We start from the raw sequence: 24,911 nt of genomic DNA, 5'->3' as shown, positions 1-24,911 counted from the left end.
GAGGTGAGGTTCACCACTCTGTGCAAAACTGTGTGGCCAAATAGTCCAACAACGTCTCTCAACACAAAACTGAAGGAATTTAGGGATTTCACCATCTACAATCTATAACATCATTAAAAGATTCAGAGAATCCTGAGAAGTCTCTCCACATAAGGAGCAAGACTAAAAAACAACAGACTGTCTGTGACCTTTGACCCCTCAGGGTAGCACTGCATTAAAAACTGCATTAAAAACCCACATCATTGTATAAAGGATACTACATGGGCTCAGGAACACTTTGGAAAACTGTTGTCAACTGAGCTCATCTGAGATGGACCGACGCAAAGTGGAAAAGTGTGCTGTGTTCTGACGAGTCCACATTTCAGATTGTTTTCAGACATCATGGATGTCATGTCCTCCAGGCTACAGAGGAAAAGGACCATCCAGATTCTTACCAGCACCAACTTCAAAAGCAAACAATTACTGTCCTCAGTTCCCAAATGCCAGACTGAGTTTTGTTAAAAGAAAAGGTGATGTATCACAGTGGTAAACAAGTTTCTGCCCCAACTTTTTTACAGCATGTTGCAGGCATCAAATTCATAATTAGTGTACATTAACGTAAAACAATGAAGTTACCGTAATTTCCGGACTATAAGCCGCGACTTTTGTCACACGCTTTCAACCCTGCGGCTTATGCAATGATGCGGCTAATTTATGCATTTTTTCTAACGGCCGCCAGGGGCGCTCGAGCAGAAAAGGTAAGAGTGAACCAGGTGGAATATATGTGTCGAGGAAGACGCAAGTTTAATGTAACTTCGCGCTTTGTGCATGAATAAAATTAGCATGAACAGACCCTCATCATGGAAAATGCAAGAAGAAATGCATATGACGCAGCTTTCAAGTTAAAAGCAATCGAGCTGGCCGATAAAGAAGGAAACAGAGCTGCTGCACGTAAACTTGGCATAAATGAATCGATGGTGAGGTATCTTTTTTTAACCAGCCCTGTTAGTGCTGTGTTACTACCGTATTGCTGCTGTGTTACTGCCGCGTCACAGGCACTGTTTGGAAAGAAAAGCTAAGGTATATTATTAAAACTTTGAAAACTCTTTCTGTGTACCGTCTTTCTTTGTAAATATCTCATGTTTCAATGTGGGCACATGCGGCTTATAGACAGGTGCGGCTTATGTATGTACAAAATGGTTTTTCCTTTAAAAATGTACTGGGTGAGGCTTATAATCAGGTGCGCTCTATAGTCCGGAAATTACGGTAATCTGTTTTAACGTTAAATATTTTGTCTTTGTACTGTATTCCACTGAATATAGGTTGAAATATTTTTTGCAAATCATTTCATTCTGTTCTTATTTATGGTTTGTCCCAGGTTTTTTGAAAATTGGGGATTTATATCTATATCAAAGTTGTTGTTTTTTTTTGTTTTTTTTTGCTGCAAACTGCAGTTTTACTTGGTGAAAGTAAGAAAAACAGCAGCAAAGTTTCTGTCCCCTTCTAGAGTAACCTCAATGTCTCAGCTCACTCCCAAATGGCTTACCACAGCAGGACAAGGATTACTGAGACAGCTTCAAAACTTTCCTTTAACTGCAGCAGTCAAAATCGATCAAACCAAATTTAAAAAAAAAAGAGACAAGTTCAAATGTATCCTCCTGGGATAACTTGGTTTCTTTGTTTTTGATTTTAGCGATGCTGTCAGGAAATCAGACAAACATTTAACACCAGCTTCCCCTTTCCCTTGGTTCATTTAACTTTACAGGAGACCCATTAAGGCATTGAAGCATCAAAAAAAAGTTTGATCAAAATGCGCTTTTTCATCTCTAAATGTTACGATCAAAAATGTCTCCCACAGTGTTAATGCTAGTGTATTTTTAGTACTGTACTGTATGATATGATCAATGGCTGCAGGGCTTTGAAGCAGACATGTTAACATTTCCCAACCACTAATACTCAGAGCACCAAGTAACATTTACCCAAGTTAAAATGGCATTTATGATGAGTCTTAAGGGCAATCTGATTGGATGTCTTCCTTTAGCCCTCAGGCGTCATGCTGCCAATCACATCCACGGGAGAGCTGCCTCTCTGGACACACAAGCCAACTATCACACCTCAGGAGCTAAAGCAGGGCTCCTGTGGAGGCTATGGCTCTTTAACAAGTGAGGATATACAGCATCACTTAAAATAAATGGAGACATCAAGAAATGTCTCTATTTCAGTGATAGTTCCTCCCCTTTCTTCTTGCCACCTGCTGGCTGAATGAAACTGAAATCTGACAATTGTTAAGTGTTCTGCCCCAGAGCCCCAGAGCACTTGGCAGAGCAGCCCATGGCTAATCCAGTACGCACCGGCACTGACTCACAACTAGCTGAGAGACGGAGAGAGATTGAGATTGACAGAGAGGGAGACTCAGAGACAAAGGCAGCGACTGAAAGAAAGAAGCTAAGAATAGAGGTGGAGGATGACACTTAGAAAACCACGGGTGAAAATGGGAATACAGAGGCTGGCAGAAAGAGGTTGTTGAAGAGGAGACAAATTGATGGTTTAAGGTGAGTGTTGAAAACCAAGTGGAAACTGGAGGTAGAGCAGGGAAAAGTGGGGCAGGAGGATGTTTGGACACGGGGAAACGGGGTGAGAGGGGGGAAAAAAACTTAAGGAAGAAGTCAGCATTGGGGCCAGGGGCCAGATGAGTGATGGGAGCAGAGTGGAGGAAGCCGGTGTGCAAGGTGTCCTCCAAATCCATTTGTCACCCAGAGACTCATTAGTGTTTGTGAGTGGGCGTCTGGTTATAAATAGACTTTGTAGCATGTGTTTGACAGGAGGGAGTCTAGGATTTGATGGCAGGACATTAATCTCTCCAGAGAACTCCCGGAAGACGGACGGATTGACAAACAGAAGGATCTCCCCAAAACAAGCGCGCTATTTTTCATCAGTCAGCAACTCCCATCTACTGTCTGTCTCGCTCCAGCCTTCTTGATTCTGTCGAGATGCTTCCTTATGGGCACTTGTGTTGCCACAACAGGGACATTCCTGGCACCTAATTTCCCTGTCGATTACACAGAAATTTTCATTTAGACTAGTGGACTAGTCAGAAAACAGTTACAGTTGAGCATTTTATGAATGAAATGAAGTAAATCACATTCTTCAATAACCAAATTGTATTTGAAATGCTGCTGAAAAGTGTGCGCTTTGCACTGTGCATTGTGAATATTGTACATTATCCTACAATGCATGACAAAAACTTATGAACTTATTAGATTGAGCAGGATCAGAGTGACTACATTATGACATTATGACCTGCAGCTGCCACAAAGTGTGGCTAATGCTAGCAGTGCTAGCACCAAGGGTTGCTGTTGGCCACTTCAGCGCCTTAACCATAATTGCTCTGTGGTGCCACTGCCAAACAATATTTGCAAATATATGGGAGCGCAGTTTTCTCTAAACCAAATCTGTATAAAACATGACTCAAGCACCGTGTTTGTGACTTTTGCTTTGAAAGCACAGGATGCCTGACAACTAAAAAAAATGAGCCACATACAAAAAATTCTTTAATTACATTATTAGATGCTGCAGCCATAATGTGATTACTGTGAGAGACCAAAATACTGCCAAACCACACTGATTTCAAGAGGTATCTGTCCCAGTTTATGCTTTCTATCTTTGCTGGATTCAAAGCCATTAGAGCAGGGAGAGAGAGGACGCTGTCTGTTGGGGCTGCAGCTCTGGTTAGTGACACATGGCTGTGTAACATCTTAGAGGCAACGGTTAACCTGTGTTAAAATAATACTTTAATCAACTACTATTTCTGATGTTGACTAGCAAGCGTAGCAACTTTTAATCCCTGAGTCAACCCATCACTGAATTTCGAACTCTCATACATGTCTATATTTGCTACCATGTTATATACCACAAGGAAAAACTGATACATCATTGAGGGCATAAAGTAACAAGACTACAACATGACAAAGGATATTCAAGCGGAGCAAATGAGATGAGTGACGAGAAGAAGACAGCACTGTGAGTTAGTGAGAGGAGACAGAGCTATGTGGCCACTGCAATGGTGTGTGTGTGTGTGTGTGTGTAAAAACACACAAAAGCGCAGCTGACACTGGTGTAATGATACTGCAGCAAATGAGTATTGAAAAATTTCAAATATTAAGAATCAATATTTTTGGCAACTCTAATTGGCGCCACTTGACACTTGCGCCAAATTGACCTTTAGTTATCCTCTTGAAAACTGAAAAATAGCCATGTTTTTCAAAGCTAAACCTCCCTCCATTGTGTCTTCCCGTCCCTGCTTCTTTTTGGCCGACTTTTCACTTTCTCTCCAAGCTCTAACTGTAGAGCTCTTCATGCTTCGCTAGACGCTTTTGAGATATTTCCAGTTCCTGCTTAAAAGCTTGTGAGTCACTCACGGCATGTTCTCCAACTTCTTTGTCTCTCTCTGCCCTTATTTGCATCCCTTCCTTACAGCCCTTAAAAATGCAACACTCTCACTGCCTTTAATTAGGAAAAAAAAAAAAAAAAAAAACTTGCTCACCACTCTCATCTCCAGCTGGCATCTGGTTAGATTCTGTTTCTGACCTGCTGCTCCTCTCACCCTCTGGCCAGTTGGAGCAGATGTGCACAAATGCTCCATTTTCTCCATCTGTAGATGGCGCCTCTAGCTACAGCTCTGCCCTCATGTCAACCCCCCACCCCCCCCCCTTCCGCCACCTCCTGCCATACAAACTATTTCAAGCGCCACAAATCCAGTCTCTCTAAGCATGAGCACGGATCATCCAAAAACCTGTGTCCCCAAGGTGCCCCCCCTGCTGACCTCAGCAAGGCCCTTTGGCCCCACTGCACTGTGGCTCATCGGGACATAAAGCTGTCGCTGAATGAGGGGAATGAATGAAGGAGGCTCAGAGCCACGGCTCAATCAGGACCTGAAGCCACTGGCAAAAAGCTAAACCCAGCTGCTAAGAGCTGACTGATCATTACTAATGACTGGTTTAATGATCGCGTCTGGTCCCCACAGTCCTCCCTGCCACCTAGTCCAGTGATATCCAATTTCCCCTGTGTGTGACAAAATCCATATTAACACTTACAAATGTCCATATATTAAAACAAGTGACAAATAATCAGAATAATCAGAGGGGACTGCTTGAGACAAAATCTTCACAAAGTGGGCACTTGTGGTTTAATGTGCATCTATTAGGGGGGTTCTCGACATGAAACATTTGGGAACCCCTGGAATAACCAATCTTTATTATAACAAGGGTAAATTGTTAGGCTGCAGACTGAGGTGCTAAAGATCTTTGACATTAAAGCAGCTATATAATCATTTTGTTACAGATAAAAACAAATGTAGCACTGTGAAAGAAGTTGCTCGTGGTGATGAACCTACAGAAAATTACCACTTGAATCTGAAGTTTCCCTTCAGCTTTATGGAGCTTTATAACGAGCTTCAGCTCATTTAGTTGTCAACAACAACTTTACCTTTTTGTTTCACTCTCACTGCTCTCATGGTGTCATTTACTGCCACAGCAGGCAGCTGTTTTCAGGTAAAAAGCTCTCTAAAAACCCACTGTACACCTCCTGCTTATTACCAGACTGTAGACAGACACAGTTAGAGACTAGCTGGTGAACATGGTGGAGCATTTAGCAGCTAAAGAACCAGATACCTCAGGAGGTGGTAGAGACCAGCAACAGAGCTGCAAGTGTGTATCAGGTGGCCTGAAATGAGACTCCAAATGAATGATAATGTTGTTCCTTAACTGCTGGATGACCTGTCACTGTAAAAATTTGTTTCACAAGTTGCCCCAGTTAGGTGGCCAGAAAAAGGGGCAACAATAAAAACAGTATTTACTGCAGGTTTAAGCAAAAAAAACAAACCTATAAAGGAAATATGTTTGGTTTTATACAGTAACAAAGAGTTAAGTATGCTTTCATTCCTGTGGTTGAGTTCAACTGGTCTGTAATGCCCCCTGTGGTCACAAAGAATTCCTCTGCAGCTACCAAATATTCCATGTAGGCAGCCCTTTGCAGCCAAAAATTCCTCTATGGTCACCAAATGTTCCATGTATGTTGCCCCCTGTGGCCACAAAGAATTCCTCTTTAGCTACCAAATGTTTCTTGTGGGTGACCCGCTATGGCCAAAAAAGTTACTCTATGACCATCAAATATTCCATGCAGGTGGCCCCCTGTGGCTGCAAAAAGTTACTCTGTGACCACCAAATATTTAATGCACATGATCCCTATCTCTAACATGATCCCTATGGCAACAAAAATGTAGGAGTGAATTGAAGCAACAGTGGCTAGAATATGACACATCTAAGGACATGATGTACTACGATGTGTGCCTACTAACTAAAAGCGGACAACACAGGTGCCAGGATTAAGGAAGGCTGTGTTAAACTGTGTTAAATTGTCTTTTCTGTATTGTTTGTTCAAACTTTGGCCACCAAATTAAGGGGCTTGGTGGCCTGTGGGGCCAGGGCTTGAAAATATCAGCGTCTAGTCTGTCTCGTGTTCAAACTGAATTATTCTCAACAAACCGAAAAAGAGTAAACAGGAAATTATACAGACTGACAGGTGACAGATTCATTAAATAACTGTCAACCTCATCATCAGTACTTGAGAGACCTATGGGAGGAAATAAAATTCTGCTGACTGACAGCAAGTCATGACACATTTTCCATTTCGATTTATTCTCTGTGACTGTTTGTCACAAAAAAAATTACTAAGAAATAACTGAGAATACATCTGGTCCTCATATTTCATGAATAATGACAACGAGGACAGAAAGACATGATTCAGATTGTTAAGAAAAACTAGACCAGGTTCTTTAGTTACTAATCTAATGAACAAGTCCAGTCAAAATACTGCATTTTTGAGTCTTCAAAGGACAGTATTTTGTTGATGTCAAAATATTTGGGGATTTGTGTGTTTTGCTGTAATTCTGAGGATAAAAGTCCCTCTTATTTTTTACGATTGAGGCTATCATATCGGATTATTTCCAGAAGCAAAGGTTTTAGCTGAACAAATCTAAATTCTCATAATTCCCTGTATAAGATAGTTTGGCTTTGCTTTGAGGTGTCTCATTCATCTTTTTTTGTTGTTGTTTTTGTTTAGCAGCTTACAGCAAACAAATCCTTGCATGGGTTCATGGACGCAAAGTTTCCTTGAATGGATGAGTTGAAGGCCTGTCCTTTTACTAGAGCACCATTTTTGGTAAATATTCAACTCGGTGACGTGTCCTTCGGCCAGTCAGTACCAGATCCAATCATGACTGCTCCGTTACTGAAGCTGACCTCTGATCTTACTGTGGAGAAATGGCAAATGAAGAGAGCTTCTTGATAGAGACTGATGCAGTATCATGTTAGTTTTACTATAAATACATTAAAATATCATCATCGCTACAATGCATTATTCATTTACATTATCATTTAAACTAACGATGTTGTTAATGTGATTTTGTGTGCAGCACATTCATTATTAAGAACATCAGGCATTAGAGCATTTTAAAGTAGCAGAAGTAAAACAATTTTTCAAGGAAACTGCCAGCGCTGATACATTCGAAATATAGCCTGAGCACTTGTGTCGAGAGCACATCCCCACAGAGAGCTAATGCCAGAGGTCGACTGTTCGTGTCGTGTCAATGTGACTGCACAGGAAAAAGAAAAATATATCAAAGGGAAACATCACTAAGATAGAACTCTCAGAAATACTGCCACAGCCCCTCATCATCTCCTCTCTCCTCTCTCTTCACGGCCAATTTCACCCTCACATCTCGCTCCTCTTCTTCGTGGTAGTGACAAACAGTGCAGATCCGGAGATTCGAGTTCAACCCTCGCCTGGAGAAAAGCGAGGCTGAGCAGGGACACATCTTTAAAAGCAAATCCTTACTTGATACCACACAAATAACAACCATTTAGGCTATTCAAATTCATGTATAAAGGAAACACACCAAACATTTATTGCTTCCTCTTTCCTCTCTCTGTTTTATATCAACATAGATTGAGAATATTTGTATTTTCTCGTGTTGGTCAGACAAAACATGCAATCCAGGCTCTAGGAAAATGTGATGTGCATTTAAAAATGAACTGACAGATTAAAGCTGATACAAGTGATTTTAAACCCTAATGAGCTTCATAAACTTTCTGTACTGAAAAATGGTTTAAATGTTATCAGGAACTGGGTGGACAATAATTTTCTGCAGTTAATTTCAGATACTGAAGCTTTATTATTGTCCCTGATAACCTTCAACCAACAATATGACAGAACCTTGGTAACGTCCTCAAACAAATGCACCCCCACACTACAAGCTGAGCTCTTAGAAAACCCTGAATGGAGAACCTAAGTTTTACTCTGACTTTCGGAATAGTCTTCCAACAAGCTTGAGATCTTTGGACTCTGTGGACTTCCCATGAAACAGCTAGTGAGCGAGAGCTTATTGGTTCCCTGTTTTTCTGCAAAACAAGCAAACAGAGAAGGACTTCTCGCTTGGCACTGACAACAGCCAATAGCGCTGAATGTGAGTTACGCGTGAGTTACGGAGAACGTTCCTATTAGCCAACTCTTTCCAGACTGGGAGCTTCTTGTGAACACAGCCGGAAAGGGACCAAAACAGCCTCGGAGACAAACGGAGGCCAGTTTGACAACAGGAAACGTGGTGTTCATGTTGGGTTTGGTTAATGGCAGTTAACGGTTAGCCTGGTAGCTCAGTGCACCCCAAGGTGCTGGGAGCCAAATCCAGCAACAACATCATCTCGGTACGACCTTGGTGCAGTATTCTCTGTCAGTCTCAGAGCCTGTTTTTGTCTCTGTCACTGGTCACGTTCACTACAGCAGCTGAGCACAGTCCAGCTCCCCACTAACACCAGTTAACAGTTGTGGTTAGCAACAAGTAAGCTGCTTAAGCTCACATTATCTGCCCGTCAGGAAACTCTATAATTAAATCACTGAGAGTTGAAGCAGAGCAGCTGGAGGACATCAGGGGGAAACCCAGAAAATAATTTCTCCATAAAATATGATCCAGTTTCAAGTTGTGCTTCTGCATAGTGAGACCCAGCCCCGAGAAACACCATAGTCTGCCCCAGTCAACTCATGTATTTGTCTTCTGTGCTCTGTTGCATCATAAGCGAGAAAGCATATAATTGGACGGAAGTTTAGTAACACCCTTAAATATATAAGATCTACATAACAACTTTTTTTGGTCATTGCTGGGCCAGATCCTGGCATATAAGTGACGCATAGAAAACACTTTGTGGGAAAAACAGCCACAAAATGAATCTGTTCAGACAGGCATTTGGTTAGCATATGGCATTTTATCTGCTCCCCCTGTATATTTTATCTAGTGTTTTATCTTTGTTCCATTTATTTGATCCTATTTGATTTTATTTGATGTTATTTCTTCGACTGTGAAGCACTTTGTGACTCATTTCTGTGAGAAGAGATACATAAATAAACTTTGTGCTACAAGTGATTCTGGAGAAAGACAGTTGATTGTTGAGTCTCATTTAAAAGTCGCCAAAAACAGATGCTTTGGGTTGCTGACTCGGGTCCAGCCACCAACCAAACCCCTCGGTATCCGACGACCTGTAAATGAGACTCAACAATCAACTGTCTTTCTCCAGAATCACTTGTAGCAGCTTTAACTAATAATGAAAAGCATCTTAAGCTACGAAGAAATCCCAGCACAAACACAGTGTCAACTGCTCACTTTTGATCTCCCCCTAGCTTATACTCTAGCTGTCTAGAATCCTTTAAACTAATTTTATGAAAACAACAGAACAGAGTGTAGGTGTGTTTGGAAGAGGAGGGTGAAGAAGAGTCATTTATGCGAGGAGAGTGCACCTTGTTTTAATCTCCGAAGCTGCTGCTTTGCCAAAAGTGTACACCTCTGAGGGCGTTGGTGCTGGATGCTCTGACTCTGTGAACCCTGCAACCCCTCTGGCATTGATCCTACATGCACACACACGTGTGCACACACGCGCACACACACATTAACTCCCCATTCAGAGATGAGATCGAACTGAGGGCATGATGAATAAATAATGGCTTAAACTCTGGAGGTTCACTTGACTAATTAACCGGGGGAAAAGATTCTTCCAAAGAAGCAACAATACAAGAGAGCAAGAAAAGGCCAAGTAGTAAATCAAGGATCACTGCACAGGCTTCATACACACAGACACATGCACACTTGAAATATATATACACACTGCATACACACACATATGTGCACATCCTAATTTGCGATTCAGTGCTGTGAAGAGACAAAAGAGAGGAGAAGAGGTGTTGGCCTCTATTGACTCAAAACCCTGTGGGCTAATGAGAACTCCAACACACAGAAACACCCATACACACACCCATTACTGTCATATTGCTGTGTAGGAAGCATCTCACCACAGTTCTTCTTCATGCAAGATTATCGTGGAGGAATACCTAGCGAGAGAAATCCGAGTTGCGTGTCAGTGTCCTTGTCGCTCTGTGAGCACCGTGGTCACCCGACGACACACTCAGACACACACACACGCTGTCACTGAGGTCATTAGAGTGGTATAATTATGAAGAATAACCAGTCTAGCTGGCCCAGCTGGCCTGCTAACATCATCCAACTAGTTTCCCCAGATCATGCACTGTCTCTGAATATGAGCAGACAGCAGAGGGAAGAGAGATGAAAATGAGGCATAGTTAGAAAAGGGAGTGGCAACACTGACTGACTGAGGGCTTTTATTTTGTCATGCTGACATCTCCCTGGAAACAGACGTGTTCGATGTACAAGGGATAGCAGGAGCCCTCGCAGAGAAGCTAAACAGCAAATCCAAATAAGCTTCAACAGCGACAAAAACATTTTCACTCTCTGCAAACATGCAAATACGAATCAGCGTGGCAGCAGAAGCGGCAACAATAGAAATCAGATGAACTAAAACTGACTGGTTACAAATGACTTAAAAAGTCCCGAAGGGTGCACAGGAAGCCATGACAGAGTTTGTGAGGAAGCCTGTCATGAATGAGGCAGCGGCAGCAGCTTGAGTCCTGGAGGAGCCAGCGAGCTCCACAGCCTTTGAACATACAGGAGGCAGGCAGAAGCAGACAGCAGAGCTACGTGACTCTCATGACAACAACTGCAATCACAGAAATACACAAACACACTGTCATACACACATGCGGAGAGTCCCTCAATGCTGTGGGTTATCAAGATTAAACACCACAAGCATCCAAGCAAATGCACCAACTCAAAGGATGCCTTAAAAACAAAGTGAGAAGGGGGAAGGAGGAGTGCAAAAAAAAAGAGGAAAAACAAACAGGAGTGGGACATAAAGAGGGAAGAGGGGACCACTCCAAGTGCCCACCTGAGGGTTTCCCAGCATACTCCATCCGTGCTCCTTTCAGCCCTCTATCCCTCCACCCATCTCCAAAGCCATCCCCAGCCGTCACCACCTCACTGGGACACTGACTTAGGCTGAATATTGTGTATGAAAAAAAAAATCAAAGAGAGGGAAGGCAGGGAGGGACGAAAGGATTGTGAAAGAGGTGAGAGAGAGGAGGAGTATGGGAAGAAAGACAGCAAAGGCAGCGAGAGAGAGGGAAGTAAGGCTGCCAGTTCTGAACATTGTCTCTTTTCTCTCTTTCTGATTGTGTGTCCCTGGCTGTCTGTCTTGCTGGCTCTCTGGCTCCAGCTCTCTCCCTCCATTTCCCTCATTATGTCCATCTGAGTGGACGTGCCAAGCTAGCAGGGCAGCAGGAAGAAACATGGCTCGCTGCGGCCTTAAAACACCTCACAGACCGGCCACCTCCTGCTGGCCACTCACTGCAGACCTGTGGACACTGGTTGTGTGCTGGGGGCCATGGACTGAGCAGACGTACGTGTGTGTGTGTGTGTGTGTGTGTGTGTGTTTGTATGTGTTTGACTGCCATGTCAGCCAGCCAGAGCTGCAGATTACTGACGCTCCACTGGCACGTCCCACTTCATCCTTCTCTCCTGTCACCCCGGCAACACCTCCGCTCCCTGCCCGCTTTCCCCCACGTCCTCTGCTCGTCATCCTCCCCCTTTTTCTCCACCATCTGCCTCCATCCTTACTTCTCTCGACGTAACCTGAGAAAGAGTCTTTAAATTTAATTTCATCCATCTCTGAAATCCATAACAGCAGCGCTCCAACTCCATGCAGCCCACAGGAATAGTAAAGATCGTCAATCTCTGCATCTCGATCCGCTCTAATAAAAAGAGCCCCATCAAAGCGATGTATATACACGCGCGCGTACAGCCCCCAGGGTGCTTCCTTCCTCAGATAAAGATAGCCAATCACAGGCTGGGGGAAGCGAGAGAAGTGGTGTGGTAATTAACACCAGTGGGCCCGGGCTTAGGTCCATGTCAACACTCAGCAGAGCTCAGAAACCTCACTGACCAACAGCTACGGTTGAAATCAGAGGTGTATGAAGGCGAAGCCTGCGCTTTCTGCTCCTCTGAGATAGCGATGATGTTTAATTAACATGTTAGATTCAGTCTGGATCGGCACCTGACAGGCCTTCATAAAAAGCAGGGAGAGGTCACCGCAGCCCGCAAGGTGGAGACTCCCCACAGGACACTTCGCAGGGAACTAATCTCTGCTTTGGGTATGTATGTGTGTGTGTGTCAACTGTGACTTTTTGCCTGTCACTGAGCTCTGCGATGTGATGATCAGTGCAAGCAATTATGTTCCAAAGTTACAGCTTTGATCAGACAAAACTCTTTACGTGTAAAATATAAAAATTCATTAACTAATTAGATAGTTTATAGTTCCAATTCTCTCAGAATCATTAATTTTATCATCACACACTCCACACTTTGTTTTAGCGCTGTGTCAGCACTGGAGAAAGGTCTGGCTGAACCCATTATCATTCTGGTTATCGGGATCCAACCACATTCGTCTTTCGGCAGCACAAAGCCAAGGATGCAGTGACAGTGCCCTTTTAAAGTAGCAGAGGGGTGTGCAGTGCCTCCCACAAGCCTCCTACAAGTGTCTACGACAAACGGTTAATGAGTTTGGTCATGTTATGTGAATCCTTTTAGAAGTTATGTGCCTTTTTGTTAGAGAAACAGTTAATCATCTGTCCTTTGGATCATGACTAATCTTTCCACAACATCTTGTGCGAGACTGTGAATCGATTTGAAAGTTATGTGCCTTTTTGCAATAAGCAACTCCCAGTAGCAGGCCCCCTTTTAGGCAATTGGCATGAACACAGCTGAAAGTTGATTAAAAAATGGTAAAGATGATCAACCCAAACTCCCTTTGCTGAACAACACATTTTTTCACTGACATAAAGAAGCTGCAGTTGAAGGGCCCACGTCTACATAGGGTTTTTTGAATGCAAACATATTTTTTAATTGTTCCCAAAAAGGAGAGAGCGTCTGCAGCAGCGTAAAACCGCCTAGAGAATAGGTGCTGCACCCACTGAATTTTGCAAGCACTGCACTTTTTGTGTGGCTGCTCTGAGCGTGCCTAGTTGCACATCTCTCAACTCTCCAGACAGTCAATGGTGTCGTTTTCAGGCAACCAATCATAACAACTTCTGTTTTTCTTTTTACCATTTACCCTGAATACGACACTTCATAATAAAAAGATTTTAGATAAGAAAATTCAAGTTCAACCCGCGCTGAGCTGACGCTCAGAGTCAAGAACAAAGCACCAAGCTAGCACATGTCTGGAAAAGGCCCATGTGAGAGCAAGCATCCTCCGGTTGGTGCTCATACTCATAGTGAAAAAAAGTCAGATATAGATACAAATAGATAATAAAAAGCAAAGTTGCTAGACTGTGCAACAAGAGCAGTCATATGAATTTTCGAGATATTGTTGTCATGGAAACAAAACCCACATGTTTTGGGGTTTTTTTGAACTGCACAGATGCTTCGTCCCAGCGCTCCGCAGTGCCTTGCCAGCGCCTTTCTGCCAGAAAAAAAAAATGCTATGTGGACACAGGCCCTAACCACAGCTCGAGTATGTGTATGACGGCGAGACAAAGGCCACTTGCTGTACAGGAGACTGAGGAACAGTGGATGACACCCACAGATATCTTACCCTATGCAGAGCGGCACCTGCTGAGCGGTGCAAGGTTAACAATGGCCACATAGGGCTTGACAACTGCTGAACACGCAGTTTTACTCCCCACAGAGTTCAGACACATGCAGACGCGCACACACCTTTTAAGTACTTACTGTAATCCACATCAGCCTGTGCACATGTATGAGGGGTGTGTGTCAGTGTGCACGCACTGTCTGTGTGCGTCTGTGTGCATAAGTGACACACAGGAAGCAAGCTGTTAAGCTAAAGCAGAGCGTTTATGCCTCACAAGGACGAGTAAACAACAAACAAACAAAACAGCGCATCCTCTACCTTTGAAAAACAACCCTCTACCCACCAAGCAATTTAGCACCTACAAATACATACAGATGAGATATTAATGGCTTACTGTGTCCTCTTTGACCTTTTAATTATTCTGATTTGTGTACAGAGCAAGCGTGCCGTAATTGCATTAGCATCTCTGCAGGTTTACTTAATGTTCCAGTAGAGAGGGGATTGTGATTCAGCAAGCAGATAGGATAACACTCCCTTCTTTTTGTCTACACTAAATGATCCAACGTGAGTGTGTGTGGCGGCGTTTGTGCGTGCCTGTGTGGTTGCAGTAAATCATCTGAGATTTATTAGCTCAGTTACCACTAGTCAAACCCTCTGACGTGCAATTATGCTCTATCAGCAAATAAATGATTTGGCCATTACAGGCCATAATTGGTTATGGAACAAAGGGTACAATATATTGTCCGTCTCTTTGCAGCTGTTAGACACCCTGTCCTGCTCTTTGCTGCTTGCATTACTGGAGAAGTCCACTTGCCCCCTGTTTGCCCCCTCTTCCTATTCCCCACTCCCTCCTCTCCTTCTTCTGAGCAGGTCCCCGGAGAGGACCGCTGCTCCTTCCTCCCCTTTATCTTTAGAGGGAGGCATCTGGAAAACGGGCTCTGTCTCCGCCACTCTCTATCACATTCAATCATCTGCATGTTTATTCAGCACTCCGCCCTTTCCACCGTGCCTCCACCTCCCTTTCTCCCTTCTCCTGTCCCGTCCGCCTTCCTCTCCGTGCTTTCTGTGCCTCCGCTCCTAACCACAGCATTGCTTATCACAGTCCTGCATCTTTCCATTTCTATCTGTCTCTCCCCAATTGTTTTCTTCCCCACCATCTTGCCTCTGCTTGATGCTTTTTCCTCTTACATTTCCTCTCTGCCTCGAAGGGTTTTTGTCCCGGAAGATGCTGTAGCATTTCTATTGTACGAGGATGGAAGATGCACAGGCGAACCTGCTATACAGTGCCTCCATCATACATGATAAGCCTGAAGGTATCTACACTCACAAGATTGTAGCTCTAAGTGGTGACTCAGGAGTAGATTGAACGGGAGAAAAGATACTCAATGGCTCACTTTGAATCGTTCAATGCACAAACCACAGCAAATTTTCACACTTGTTACCAGCCACAACAGCGTGGCCAGTATTGTTTTTACCTTGTGAGTCTGTTTGTGTCCGTCATGGAGACACCTACTGTAGTGGGAACAACGACAGAGACAGTTTTGAGTATTTCGCCAGGTGTTGCCAGGTGACTGTGCTAAGATCTTATTTACTGTCGATTCAGTCCACAGCACATTTACCAATATGTCCCTCATCAAACTGCTGGTGTAAACCAACAGCAAACAATTTACCTTTCTGACATAAGCAGGCAAAGGAATCTCATCTGTATGGGCCTCAAAGAAGTCAAAAACAAGCACCTATCTTTAACTTTATCACTAGTATTTTATGACTCATTCATTGTTTTTCTTTTCTAAGGTTACAAGAAAGAGAGAACAATGTGAATAAAACCATCTGTCACATATTTTATATAGAATTTTAGACTGAAATAATGATACACATGTAAATAAACTGAGGATAATAGATAAATGGACTACATGGGGACAATCAAGTGAACTAAATACCTGACAAATAAAGGTGCTTCAGCGTATTTATGCAAAAACTCAATGTCTAAAAGAGCTGACATTGCCATAAAGCAGTCCTGCTCATTGATTTTCAACATTACAGCCTCCCACAATGGCAATAAATACCTGCAGACAATGAAGGGAAAGCTACCACAGTATTTACGACATGGCAAAACCTACTGTAGACAAGTTTATATTATTTCACTATACATGTCATAATACTACCCAACCCTAAATACAAAAATTGAATGTACACATTGGTTTCTTCTTGGGCTGCTAATTCTTGTTTTCATTGTGAGTTAATCTGTTGGTTATTTTCTGCATTATTCAATTAGCTGTTTCATCCATATAATGACACAAAACGGTGGAAAATGTTGATCAGTGTTTCTCAAAGCCCAAGATGACGTCCTCTAATACCTTCTCTAATCAGGGACAGAGTGAAGACAGCATCAGAAGGCTGGTCAATAGGAAGATGGCAAAGATTAGATGAAATACCTGTCAGGATTGGGTTAGGGTGACTGGTGTCTCGCTATAGGCTAAGTAGGAGGAGATCAGCCTGCTGCCTAGAACTGCTCCCACTCTGCAGCTAATTAAGGCCGCCTCGTTCCGGTTCAACAACCTCTGCGCTTTACTGTCTTCAACTGGGGCATCCTGAGATGAGACAGAGAGGGAAAGTGAGGGAGGCAGAGAGAGACTGTAGTGACAACGCAGCAAAAACAAGCGTGACCTTTAGGGCCAGATCTTATTTTGACACTGCTCGTAAGCAGTCTTCTGTCCCACACAGAGATACGGCGTCGGTGGAGGAGGGATAAAGCTAGTATCTCTGTGTGAGAGGGTGGCTGAGCACCTGTCTCATTACACCCCGCCTTGGTCACACAGGACAACTCTCCGCCCCGCCGGGCTGAGCTACGCCACAGATAAGAGGAAGCCTGAAGAAAATGTTGAGCCGATAAGAACTGGTCTTAGAAAATGCAGACACTGGCAAAATGGAAGAAGAGCTTGACAGAAGTGCAAGGGGAAAGAGAGTTGAAAGTGCCAAGCGAGAGACGATGGATGGATTTGCTGAGTAAATGGCTTCAAGCTAATCATGACGCTAACAGTAATGGATAGGCCGAGCTGTCCAGATTGCCTCATTTAAGGACACTTGAGTATCGTTTAGGTAATCTCTCAGACACACTCACAATGGATGTGAGTCGTGGAGACAGACATCGTGGTCTACACTGAGACAAATGACGCAGTCGAACACTTTTTCCTGCTTTCTTATACGGTGTAAGAAGTCACACAACAAAAGCTTCAACTTTTGTGTACAGCCACTCTCTGCAACAGCAGTCAAAATGCTTGACCTAAGTCTGCACCCAGGTAGCCGACGATGTGAGCGGTGTAGAAATACTGTAGCTCGATCCATCTCTGAGTGAGCGGACATGGGGTGAAGGCAGTGCAGAAAATCAGAAGAAACTCAAAATGTGTTTCCAGAGTTTTACCCTCCTTTGATCCTCAGCTGGAGGCAGACCATAAGTCTGAACACCAGTGACCCTGAACAACCTTCACTGAGATTTTCACAAATACACTCAACTATCCACACACAAAAAAAAACACCACCACAATTTGGCCTTGGGTACAGCCCTTTACACTATGCTGCACTCTTAAGCCGAGGACTCCTCTGTCAGCAGTGTTACTTCTTTTGTTTCTGGTATCTTACAGGGGTAGTTTGGATTATACGAACTGGGATTGTCAGTGTATTACAGTAGATTCCAGATGCATGGAGGGGATCTGCAACAGAGGCTGTTTTAGCTTTTTAAAAAAGGCCCACGTAAAAGCATCAATATCAGTTTAAGTGTATGCTATATTTAGAATATTTCCACTGCTTTATTTTTCAGTCAGCCATCCTTTTTTGACAGGAAACAGACAGAACAGGAACTTTGTGGGTTGGGCTTGCACCAAATAATATTTCTGATTGGTTAAGTAACCCTACTCAAAGCATTTTTTCAGTCACCATTTTTAAAAATCTGCAGCCACAAACCGCTTTGTTTTTAGTTTACTGTGCTTCGACAAATTAACATGGAGTTAAAGAAGAAAGCACATGATAGATGGACCAGTGTAAGTGGCCTTATATTGCATAACCATTGTGTGTGCAAAAATGATGTGTAAAAACAGAGAATGGACGGGCATTTCAAAAATATTCACTGAGAATTATTCAACCATTCTTCCATGATCAACACCCAACCACCCTACCCCACAAGCACACACACCAACCCACACAAAGAGAGAGAGAGAGAGAGAGAGAGAGAGAGAGAGAGAGAGAGAGAGAGAGACGAAGACAGAGACAGTCAGAGTGCTTTGCTTTCAAATGACTGCATAGCTGTTCTAGACCTGCGATATACTGGCTTTACCTGTGACTAATTCAGCCTGACTCGAAGCTGGTAACCAGCCTTCAGCTGTCCACACTCCTCTGCTGATGAAGGATGGTAGCAAGATGGTGTTGTGCTGTTCATAAACTGGAACTTTTCCCCTGCAGCAGCAAACCCAAAACACAGCCTTCTAACCTGAGCATCTAACCCACCTCACAGTACAGATGCCGGTAAAACAAAACAGTTGATAGTTGCATACAATATTTGATTTGAACTGACTACGACTATTTGAAAATTTCAAAAATAATTACTCTAACAACAGCTTTTTCATACATCAGTGGTTTAATTTGCATAATTTTCATAGAGCACAGACAACAACAGACTGAAGGGACCTTTCAGTTTCTTGAAAAGTAGTTCCTGGGAGGTACTTGGTTGAAACGTGGCTTTACTCTCTCAGTGACTTTGTCCCTCTTCTATATTTTCAACTAATCTGTTTTTTATCTCTCCTCATCCTTGACAGCATTGCGGTTTTGTTTCTCCCCTCCTTCCCTCAGTACCTCTCAAAAGATCCCTCAGAGGTGTTGTTGACTGCACTGTGGCCCACACTGCAGTAATCCAATGTTATTGGGGGTGCTATAACTCAGTTTTATGTGATCAGGAGCTCCACAGCCCCGGCTGCTGCACCTCATGACAAACGACACAAGTCAGACATGGCATCAATGAGTCAGCCACACTGAGAGGCTGTGATGAGACCAACTTTTTTTTTTTCTTTTGTATTTCTGATTTTTTTTCCAGGCTGGGTGTTGAATGTGCGTCAGTCACTGTCGCTGTGTGGGTGAGTTTCTCCATCAGTGAAGAGTTGGCGCTGCAGAGCAACATTAACATTAAATGTGATCAGTCCGCCAGGAATCCAAAACAGACAGCGGTGCCATGTTGGGACGTTAGCTTTGTAAATGCTACAATGTAAGAACACAAGCGAATCACAGCGCTGTCTGTTTATTCTGCTCTCGCAGCGGGACGTTCCCGACAGCTTTTCCTCTCGCTTAACTACAGGCTTCTGCAACGGCACACACCAAAGCAAATGAAGGAAGACATTTGAATGCTGCTATTGCTCGCTCTCATACTAAGCCTCAGGTAAAAAGTTCTTGACTTTTGTTTATTAGTATCCTAGCCTCATGAACCATTCTCTGAGAGGCAAGCAAACAGCAGCTGTTAGGAGATTTGGAAAAAACGCAATGTGCTGATACCTAATAAACAGCTGAAGCACGTTATTTGATCCTGGATGCATCGCTAAGATCTGTGTGAATCAATCTCTATGTGGAAAGAGGGCAGCCTTTGATTCTCCGTGTTTGCTTCAGTTTGTCATTTTAAAAGAAGCTGTGGGTCTGACAGAGTCTTCAGAAGAGACACCACAGATCTGTCATGATGTTCTGCAGCAGAGTTAACCAGTTAACTAATCCTACACCGGCACACAAAACAAAATATGTAGCGTACATGTAGCACTATACATGATTAAAGCCGATTGATTTCAGTTTTTGCCCACGGTCACCAAAAATGATCAAGACTTTTTCAAATGAGCACATTTCAAACAGATTTCCACTGCCTTTTCATGTGTCTTCGCGACCATTTCCTACTGCAAGAGGACAGTTTGCAATAAAGGATGTCCTCTTGCAATGTTGGGGGAAAAATTCTCCACTAATAGAAGAAGAAAAAGGGGAAGAAAATACAAATGAGCTGCTGATTATGCATCAGAGTCGCTCTAAGTAAGTGAAAAACAAACTGTTAAAACTAAAGAGTGTGTGTGCACTGCAAACAGGATTTTTAAAATAGCCTACTATATTCAAAGAGTTTTGCATGAATGATTTCTTCATAAGCTACAGCCTTTTTTTAAACTGTAAAATAAACACTAATATGTTCCTGGGTGTTATTATTTGAGCAATAAATATGCTGCATAAAGACACGGGAACCTTAGACACCTCAAACAAAAGAAATTGCAGCATTGTTACATGAGCTTCCAAATATAGACAGGGCTTTACATTAATCAAGCTGCTGTACTACGTCAGCACTACTGTGAAGCTGCCCTCTCAAGGTCTATCCATCAATCCTCTGTCCCTGATGACCGCCCAGCTCTATGACGAGGAGGAGGACAGTCTTCATCCCTCAAAAAAACAGCTAAATGCTTGAATAGGGGATGGTCGCCCAGATAGAGCCGTCACTGTGTTTTCTCAAGCGTAGAGGGGAGAAAAGAGTTGAATTGTCCATATTGGTCACAAATCCTGCACAAATTAAACCCAAAAGATGCATTAAGCTTTATTAATTATGTAGATTTTGCTACACAAAGGAGTTAAAACACTCTCATCCAAATTAGCATCAATGAGGCTAGGAGAGAAAAAAAAATGGAGCGTGGCGTTCTGTAACGTCCTAAACAGCTTTTTAGAGACTGTTCGACAGTGTGCATGAGCCCCTGGCACAGCGGACGCATTAGCATTCAGCACCGGAGAACACAAAGACTCAGTCAGGTCTGAAGGAGATCCAAAGGGAGTAGGCCGGCTCTTTCAACGGGAAGCCGGACAGGACTGTGTGACATATCGATCGGCTATTGGCTACGCGGTACTGCACTGTGGGCTCCATCACCGTCACGGCTACACTCTGTCACTCCCTCTTTTCAGCTGTTAATTTGTGGTACTCCGGATCTTAACATTCTGCCCTACGCTCTGGCAGCCATCACATTCAGGAGAGGACCACTACATCAAACCGCTGCTATGACGACAGGAATTTTAACTACTCAGGAGGGGGGGCAGCACAGCTCAAATCCACACTAATGTCTCCATGCATGAATGTGTGTGCACCTTCGCTTGCACTTGCGCCTCCGCACTGTACGTCTGAAACCCGTCCTTCTGCGTTACCCTTCATCCACCTCTCCTGCTCCTAATGTCATACTTAAACACATTCATCCTTGCTTTAGCCTACACCCTGATATTGATGTGCTGCATTATAGTATTAATATTTCCAGAGTGGCAAATTATGAGCGCTTCCTATTTAAGAGGCTTTCCAGCTTCAGCGAGCAGCTTTTTAACTGTTCTACTCAACCTTATCAGCGCAAATCCAGACGTCCTTGCAAGAAAAGAAAAAAAAAAAAAAACAAGGTTCTGCTGACAATAAGGTACCGGAAGAGTTTTACACTATAAAAGTTTTTGTTCAGTCTTTGTCCGTGCAGATGTTGACTTGGATAATCTGTGTGCAGAGAAAGAGACTGTATCACTAATGAATCCACTAATTGGCTCTGTAATTGGCTGCAGTTAGAGACGTGTATCAAACAACAAGTTGAAATATCAGCAGTAATGAGCTGCCGTGTCTCTAAAAACATAGAATACCATCTGAGGGATCATGGAGGTTATCACAGGGGGCAAGGGGAAGGAGAGATAATAAAGGGGAAAAAATGTCTAATGGTGGTCAAACAGGCAAAAATACAGAGGAGCATAAAACTGAACACCACTTGTGTACATTTTATAGAAGCCTTTCTCAGCCTATTTTGTCTATGAGAGCAGAAATGTGTGTTTTATGGAGGTTATTGAAAGGTTTATGCTCCTGCTCAACAGGGCAGCCGCGGGTCTTCTGGGGGCCCTTGATGAAATTTAATTTGGGTTCTTCATTCCTGGCTCTGTGTCAACTATCAACACCACCCACAACAGTGTTTCTACAAAAGCATGAGTCAGTTTCACTAAAGCACACATCGGATATCAAGGCAAAGACGACACTGGAATAAAATACAGCAACAAAGTAGTTATTGTTCAAAAATGTCTGATTTGGCAACAGCAGTGAGAGATATTTTTAAATGAATTTAATCTTGTATGCCCAATTTGTTATCTTAATCAACACAGCCTGATCTGTGATTAAATTAGCTGTAAAACATGCAGCTTTTTAATCATATTTCTTAATCAATGGCTTAATAATAACAACTGTCAACACTGGCAATGGGTTAATTATATTGTATCATGATTGTTCAAGTAATCCAACAGGGGAGATTCAAGCCACAATCGTACCTTGAACAAGAAACCTAAATCTGCATAAGGTGGCGCTCAGGGTGGATGGATGAACAGAACATCTGACTTTGACACAGGAGGCCGCTGCCTGCCGCCTCTTTCCAACTGAGAGTCAGCATTTTTGTTCTGTTTTTCTAAAGCGTGATCAGATCATATCCCAACAATAACCACGTGGTTGATCTTGTAACCATGATGAGGTTCTGTAACCTTAAAGGCAGCTCCAGCTCAACAACAGAAGCACACGCTGTAGCTTCCTCTTGGATATAGGACCTTGCCATCTAGATGTGCACGTTCTTACTGGCTGGGGGCGATACGCCCATTGCCCCAAGGTTGATGCCCAGAAACGTCCTGAACCCGGCAAAAAAAGAAAATAAAGGCATAGGGCAGGGACCCTGCAGATACAGACACCGTTACACACCTTTAGCACCATAAGTGAGGATTGCTAGGGAGTATTAGAGTCTATACGTTATTTTTAAAAAATAAATAAATAAATAAATAACCCAAACCATGAGATTTCCATACGCCCAATTAAATTGCTTGTGTGTGCATGTGTGTGCGTGACCAACAGACCTGGAGCTTGTCTGCTGGTACTTCTGCATAGTAGTGGACTGATTAGCCTAATTTTTTTGTGCACATCCATGACTGTATGCTGTGACCAGTGGCATTATTTTTTTGGGTCATCCCACTCTTTTGAATGTGATATCTCAAAACCACCTCGAGGGAATTTCTTCAAACTTGGCGCATATGACCAGTTGGACTCAAGGGTAACCTGATTAGAATTTGGTGGTCAAAGGTGACCATGACCTCATGTCCATCTCAACTCAAGAATTCATACGCACAATTTCACATGATGTCTAATAGGATACTAGCAGTGCTGGAAAGTAACTACTCACATGTAACTAAGTACATGCAATTAGATTACAAAACAAATGTAATTGTAAGCCGTTAGTTACTGAGGAAAAATATGTAATTAAATTACAGTTACTAATCAAAATGTTGGTGATTACAATGGGGTTACATCCAAATATTATTTTTCCTTGGTGCACTCTTCTAGCTGCATCATGAAATTGGCTCTTTGTGTTATTCAAGAAGACATGGACAAACTACATATTTTGTGTTTAATGTGGAGGAGGCAGGGGTCCTTCAAATATCTGAAAAGAGCAGAGGAGAAAAACAAGTTGGTACTTAGAGAATGAGAAATTAGATTCGGCTACCACATGCAGCCACGTGCTCTGAGGAGACACGGTTTTGAAAAACTGAATCAATACATTTAATACAGCATCTGACTGATATATGGAGAGAGAGAGTGTGTGTGTGTGTGTGTGTGTGTGTATTGGTGTGGACTGTTGGGTCAGGTCTGCTGAGCCATGAGTGTGGGCGGAGAGTTTGTCTCTTGAGCTAGTGGCTGCCTGCGAGTACAGCCATCTGGGAGAGAAATCTGCATAGCCTCACTGCAGAAGTGAGTGCAGCTTGCAATTAAGAACTGACAAAAAGTTTCTCAGATTTCAGTGCTGCAGTTTTTCCTCTGACAAAGTGGACTAAACCCAAAACAAAACAAAAAAAAAATTGCATGCCTCTGTAACTGCAGCCTTTACAGTGCCCTCTGATGGCTGCAGAGAGTCAGAGAAAGATGCTCTGCATGGGACTTATTAGAGGTTCACACGATCTTTGATATAACTGCTCCACCATGGCCGGCGACTAACAGGGTTAAAAGCCAAATTTTATTAGTAGTGCTGCTGCCACTTGTTTCGGCTGCCCTCTCATAGAATACTGTGAACTCATTCATAGTTAAAGGTTTCCTGTGGAGCAATGTTTTTCTCAGTGGGTCTCCGTTTTGTTTTCCCTTACGAATGTCCACGATCAGGCACATTGCAAGCACTTTCATTAAAGATCAATTAATCGATGAATTGTTATTAAAAAAACGCTTAATATGCGGATTTCCTTCCTCAATCAAAGCTTTAATTCCACAGCAACAAACTGCATATCAGCCTATGAAACATATAAAGACATAGAGGCCTCAATATTAAACACATATACTTGAATATCAGCTATCATGATGAGTATGCTCATAAAAATAATCTATTTCAGATCTTTATTTGATAGTAGATCAATTAAATTTTACTTGACCGATCAAATTATTATTGACAGATTAGCTGATCATCGAATAATCGTTATCAACCCCTACAAGAAACACAGTAATGCGTCAACAAAAGTAGTGAAGAAGAAGACAGCAAGCTTGTTTGGGTGTAGTTTACCTGCAGGCTTCAAACTTCTGAAAGAAAAAAAAAGATCTGCATACACAAAGTCACTGGTGTTGCATTAGGGAACCTATTAAGCTTGAAAATTTTGTGCATTTTCCTTCATCAGTAGTTGAAAACAACAAATAATCATTAATACTTAATAAGCAACAAACTGCAAGTTTTATTCAAACAGTTCTACCATCACATTATGAGAAACATTAATTCAAGATGCACAAACAATACAATCAAACAGAATAATAAAATATTTAGGTAAATACTGCCATTTCTAGACTAACAAGGTACACCAAACCAAACTCTG

Source organism: Lutjanus erythropterus, chromosome 19 (assembly GCF_056507025.1).
Source record: "Lutjanus erythropterus isolate fLutEry1 chromosome 19, fLutEry1.hap2, whole genome shotgun sequence".
NCBI lineage: Eukaryota > Metazoa > Chordata > Actinopteri > Lutjaniformes > Lutjanidae > Lutjanus > Lutjanus erythropterus.
Note: the sequence above shows the minus strand (reverse complement) of the source record.